Here is a 6,656-nt window from a genome sequence, read left to right on the forward strand (position 1 = left end):
TACTAAAAGTGCATCCTAATAATGCTGCCAAATTAGTTAACAAAATTGCAAACACAGGTTTCCTAGGCAAAGAAAATACAGTGGCTATTGAATAATTTACTTGAGGAAGAAGACAATCAGCTACAAGCCATCCTATTGTAGCAAGTAAATCACAACAGAAAATAACACGCTTCGCTTCTGCATAAAAGAGCTTCGTTCAACTTTTGCTAACTTATTTAAGATAGAAATATGATGAACCACTAAGCAGCAGTTAGTTAGCTTCTTAAGCTGTAATACGACCTGATATCTATCTTTAGTCTTTGTAGTGATAGTTCTTGACAATTATACAATCAAGGAGGCATACGACATAAGATTAATTCTGTTTCCAAAGCAGCTAGATAACAGTTTTAAAGTCAAATTGCTTAAAAACAGAAAGCATGGGAGTGGCTATGACTAATTTTACATGAGCTCATTGTGAGATGAGTGTCATGATTCAAAGAACAGTAAAAACATCTAGAACTATTCCTTTTCAAGACGGCTTGTGCTCAAAATTGAACTATTCTTTTCCGTAAGATGCGCCACCATTCTATGATGCCGAATTAGTTCAATCTACAAATCCAAGTTTTTTCTTTCATTTATACAATTAACTTTTCTTGAGGACTAAAGAATTATCATCACAACACTCTCCGAGGACAAAAGAATTACCATTCACAAAACTATAAAAGGGTTCATTTCATTGAATCAAATATGGACCAATTTAAAATTTTTGTGCAAAAGTCACTAAAAATGATTAAAAAATAATGAAAATATTGATGATATACCTGAATACAGCATCATCTCAGAACGTCAAGCAATAAAGATACCTCCAAACGTAGGAGAGACAAAACTCTCCATGAAAGGTTTAGTTCTGTGAAATGTAGGAGTTAATCAATCAACCATCATATCCCTCCACTGATCTTCTTTCCTATTGTAGACAATCAACTTCACTCCATCCACATCCAGTACAACATTATCATCACTCACGAAACATAAGGGGGTCAAACGTGACACTATATTTGGTGGTTCTGTAATACTAAATCTGGTCCAAGACTCATCAAAACCATATTCTCTCATCATCCAAACTTTCCCACGTCTAGAGAACACACAAAGACACCCTCTAAGAGCCACAATATTACACCCAAGCAAATCAAGGTTATAAAGCTCAGTAGGTGTTGGCACCTCCAAGAATTTCTCATCACTTAAATCAAAAGCAACAATTATACATGTAGGAGGAGCAACAACAATACATGATTAATTATAAGCTTCAATTATACATGAAGGATCGGAATCTTTCTGAGCCATCCAATGCAAAGCTCCATTTACCAAAACCCCAGAGAACCAGAACAAGAACCAACCGAAAGCGTTATATGATCATGAGTTGAACTCTCAACTCTCCTCCATAGACCCGTTTTCACAGAGTAGACATCCACAAAAGTAGAGGCAAGATCCCATCTACGAGAAAGATTAACCAACTTATAATCATCGCCAGCAGAATCATACCCTAAACCATACATGCTAAGGCTATCTGGCACAGGAAGAGCCAAATGAAAGGTTGGAATTCTATGGTACTTTAAGGTTGTGGGGTTTATCAAAAAAGTGATATTGTCCTCATTCATCACCAAGACTAAGCCATTACATGAGCCAAGCACATTAACCCAGTTCTCTGGGAGCTGCTGTAAATTTAGGTTTCTTGAAATGGCATCAATTGTTCCATTTTGGTGGTTGCGGTTAAACGTGATAGTGTGAATAGAATTTGAACGAGAGGTAAAAATGAGTTTCTTTTCACTCTTATGGGCATACAAATTGAGGTGAGCTTTGATGAAATGTGGGTATGAGAGAAGAGAGCACCATCGCTTTGATACGCACCTGAATTGACCTACGGACTTTGCGGGCAGCCGGGTAAGTATGTCAACTATGATTTCTTCGGGTAAATTTTTAGCTTTACTCATTGCCATTGTTGGGGACTTGGATTTGGAGGAAAAACTAAATACGAGGTGGAGAGCTCGTGTATTTGCCTGACTAGTATTTTAATGGAGGAAGCTACTGGTTTTAATGGAGGGAATGGGTTCTTTTCCGATGGGGGTCAAAGTGGCGTACATGGTACAAGGGTGAAAGACAGTGAAGGTGACAAATAGCTTCCTACTGCTTTTTGTTCCGAGGCTGCTAGGTTTTGGTGGCTACTTGAATTTTTAGGCGCGTATTTAAAAATAGGAAAAGGGCCAAAAATACCACAAATACCCTCCTTCCATCATTTGGTCTGAAAATACTCTCAATCTTTATTTTTGGCTCATGGATACCCCTTAAACTAATGGCCTAAATCTCGGTGAAATTTGGCTCTTTAAAATAGCCACATGGCGTATTATGATTTGCCACGGTTTTTATTCAGGATTAAATTAAAATCCACCCATTTTTTAAACCTCCCCTCTCTTTTTTTTACTTAGATTATATTCACCAAAATTTCCATTCCCAACATGAATCCCCCACGATGAAGCTCTTTGGCTCTCTGATTTGCTTTACTCTAAACCTCTATGCTGACATTTTCATTTTTTCAACACTCCATCAAAGCTTCTTGTATACGGTCAAGATCGGGCCTATCCGATTTTGCTATTTGATCGAAGCAAAGGAGTCGCATTGGGCTTAATCTCGTAATGAATCAGACTCGCGCTCGAAGACGAGATATCGAGTCCAAGGATCGAAGTGTTCCTCGAGACTGATGCCAGCAGCAATCGAGACTAAGTATGCCCAACTTCGAGTGAAATACAATAACAGATAGGCAAAATATTTGTAACTAGTCGAAGATCACGGCGGAAATCTCAGAGCAGATCAAATCAAAGGCGGTTATTTGTATCAATCAAGGGATTTACTTCCGTAATTAGAATTGTACCACAATTAGGATTCCTCTAGTATATAAAGAGGGGTCCCTATCATTTGTAGGGACCTTACATTCATAAAGATCAAGGCAATATAATATTTCTCTATTGTTCATCAGCTTATTATTCTTTAACTGTTCTTATTTTGCAACCCTTGAAGGTCCAACAACTCGAGGGCATTGTCCAAGCACTGGTTTGTTTTAAATTCTTGTCAATTCACATCATTTATTTTTAAGTTAATAAATTGGTATTAAGCGAAATCACGTATCCTTAAAATCACATTACAAGTTTAATTATTACTCGATTTTTAGGGTAAACAGTTTGGCGCCTACCGTGGGGCTAAGGATAATAGTGATTGCTTGATATTAACCTTTATAACACACACTGCTTTTACACTTGTTCTTGTGAGTATTTTTATTTCAGGAATCAACATGTTAAACTCTCAAGCAGTACCCACTCACACTGACACCGGCCTTGGTCTTCATGGCGAAAACGAGCACGTAGTCGCCCCAAAAAACGGAGTACCTCCAATCAATCTCGGCGCACCACAGGACGTGAATCCGATTGATGTTAACTCTCATGTCACCATCTGTGGAGATTTAGGCGTCGACCCTGAAAATAGCGTCCGCAGATACACCCGAGCAGCCGATCAGAACACACAAAATGGTGAAGAAGGCGGAATTAGCCTTCGAATGATATTTGACATGCTACAAACTCAGCAGGCCGCGATAACGCAACTTCAAAATCAGAATCGGGCCCTAAGCAGAATCGAACTCGATACATCACAGGAGGTTGCTCATAGGGTCGAACCCGTGCAGGAAAAATTGAACGATAATGGATTGGGAACTGATCCCGCCATCATGAAAATGCTCGAGGAGTTCACTAAATGGATAGAATCAGGTGAAAAGAAAATCGAGGATAATGACAAAAAGGTAGAAACGTACAACTCACGAGTTGACCAAACATCGGGGCACCCTCGATCCTAAAGGGTTTGGATTCGAAGAAGTTTGTGCAGAAGCCTTTTCCTCAAAGTGCGGCTCTGAATCCCATTCCTAATGAACACATCACTTCGTACACATGCAGAATAAAGGGAAATGACTTAGAATATGATGAGATTGAATCTGTTTTGTTGAAAAAATTTGGAGAAACTTTATCAAAGGGGGCAATGATATGGTACCACAATTTGCCACCCAATTCCATCAATTCTTTCGCCATGCTCGCCGATTCATTCGTAAAGGCACACGCATGAGCGATAAAGATCGTGACCAGGAAGTCAGACCTCTTCAAAGTGAAACAAAAGGACAATGAAATGTTAAGGGAATTCATATCTCGATTTCATATGGAACGTATGGACCTACCCCCGATTACCGATGATTGGGTTGTCCAAGCCTTTACTGAGGCTTTGAACGAGCGAAGTTTGATAGCATCACGTTAACTAAAGAAGAATTTGATTGAATATCCAACAGTGACCTGGATTGATGTGCATAACAAGTACCAGTCGAAGATCAGAGTCGAGGATGATCAGTTGGGAGCTCCATCCGGTTCCGTTTACCCAAACAGGTCCGAAGGCAAGATTCAAAGGGACATCGACAGATATCCCCGATCGAACAGAGATCGATACCAACCATATAGCGCATATTGAAGGAACAATGGACCGGGACGTAACCCCGTTCAAAATGATCGAATGAATGATCGATGTCAAAACTCTCGGGGGCTCATGAGTAAGAATGGCTTTAATAAACACGTCGAGCCTAAGGAAGCACCACGGTTATCGGAATATAACTTCAGCATCGATGCTTCAGGTATTGTATCAGCTATTAGACGAATCAAGGATACTAGATGGCCCAGACCCCTGCAAACCGATCTAGCTCAAAGGAATCCGAATCAAATGTGCAAGTATCGTGGAACTCATGGTCACAAAACCAAGCAGACAATTAAGGGAGGAGGTAGCTTGTTAGTTCAACGAAGGTCATCTTCGAGAGTTCTTGAGTGACCGAGCAAAAAATCACTTCAGAGACAGGGATACAAACAGGAAAAATGAACAGGAGGAACTGCAACACGTGATTCATATGATCGTCAGTGGGGTTGATATCCCTCAGGGTCCGACATTTAAATGCACCAAAGTCACAATCACAAGGGAGAAGCGCACCCGGGACTACCTACCAGAAGATACCTTATCTTTCAACGAAGAAGAGGCAGAGGGGATCGAACAGCCTCACAACGACGCACTGATAATATCTATCATTATAAATAAAATTCAAGTTAAATATGTGTTGGTTGATCCAGGTAGTTCATCAAATATTATCCGATCGAGGGTCGTGGGGAAACTCGGCCTACAGGATCAGATCGTGCCTGCAACTCGAGTACTCAATGATTTTAACGTGGCAGGTGAAACCACCAAAGGGAAAATTATGTTGCCAGTGAACGTGGCCGGAACTATCCAGGAAACGAAGTTCCACATGATCGAATGAGATATGAGGTACAATGCGCTGCTCGGAAGACCTTGGATCCATAATATGAGGGTAGTACCTTCAACGCTTTATCAAATCTTGAAATTCCAAATACCGGAAAGAGTCAAAACGATGTACGGTGAATAACCAGCAGCTAAAGAGATGTTTGCAATCGATGAGGTGATACTAATGTCAACTCTCACATCAACAAAGGGATCGGAATCAAAGGAAAAGCAGAAGGTAAAATAGCAACCATAGTCGCCGGCTTCGACCAAATTGGAACAATAGGGAATTATCGAGGACGATGATTGCATGATACCTTGAACCTTCGTAACCCCTGATGATTAATGATGCCACAAAGTCAACGGTCGAAGAGCTGGAACAAGTCATACTGATCGAGCACCTACCCGATCGAAAGGTATACCTGGGCACATGATTAACCCCCGAGCTCAGGGAAAAACTCATTAAATTCCTTATTAAAAATATAGATAGTTTTGCTTGGTCCCACCTTGATATGAAAGAGATTCCATCGGAGATCACCACTCATCAATTGAGTTTGGACCTAAAGTTCAGACCGGTAAAGCAAAAGAGAAGGCCACAGTCCGAGGTAAAGCACACATTCATCAAGGATGAGGTAACCAAACTTCTCAAAATAGGATCCATTCGGGAAGTAAAATATCCCGAGTGGTTATAAAACGTAGTTGTAGTCCCCAAGAAGGGGAATAAACTTAGAATATGTGTAGATTACAAAGACTTAAACAAAATATGCCCTAAGTGTCACACCTCCTTTTTCCCGAGGGGGATAGAGAGTTTTTCTAATCAAAGTGACATTATTTAAAATGAGATTATTTATTTATTTATTAGAGTCGCCACTTGGGATAGTTATTATGGTGTCCCAAGTCACCGGTTTATTTTAAATCCCAAATCGAGGAAATTGACTCTATTTTTGATCCGCGAACATAGAAGACCGGGTAAGAAATTCTGTTAACCCGGGAGAAGGTGTTAGGCATTCCCGAGTTCCGTGATTTTACCATGGTCGCTCAACTATTAATAATTGGCCTAATTATCTAATTAATTAGGTGTTTTAAATCGATTGTGTATTTTTAACTTTATAACCGCTTTTATTTATTTATGGAATTGGTTTGAACAAGTCACAATGTCGCGCACTTGTTTATTTTTATACACATTGTGAATCGCATCACGGGAACCTTACCTATGATCTACAACATGTATATTTTATTATTGTTTGAAGTTATGGTTCGATCACATAAAATGCACACCCGAATTGGGGATTATGTATCACGACTATGCTATGGGA

Source organism: Nicotiana sylvestris, chromosome 1 (genome assembly GCF_000393655.2).
Source record: "Nicotiana sylvestris chromosome 1, ASM39365v2, whole genome shotgun sequence".
NCBI classification, from domain to species: Eukaryota; Viridiplantae; Streptophyta; class Magnoliopsida; order Solanales; family Solanaceae; genus Nicotiana; species Nicotiana sylvestris.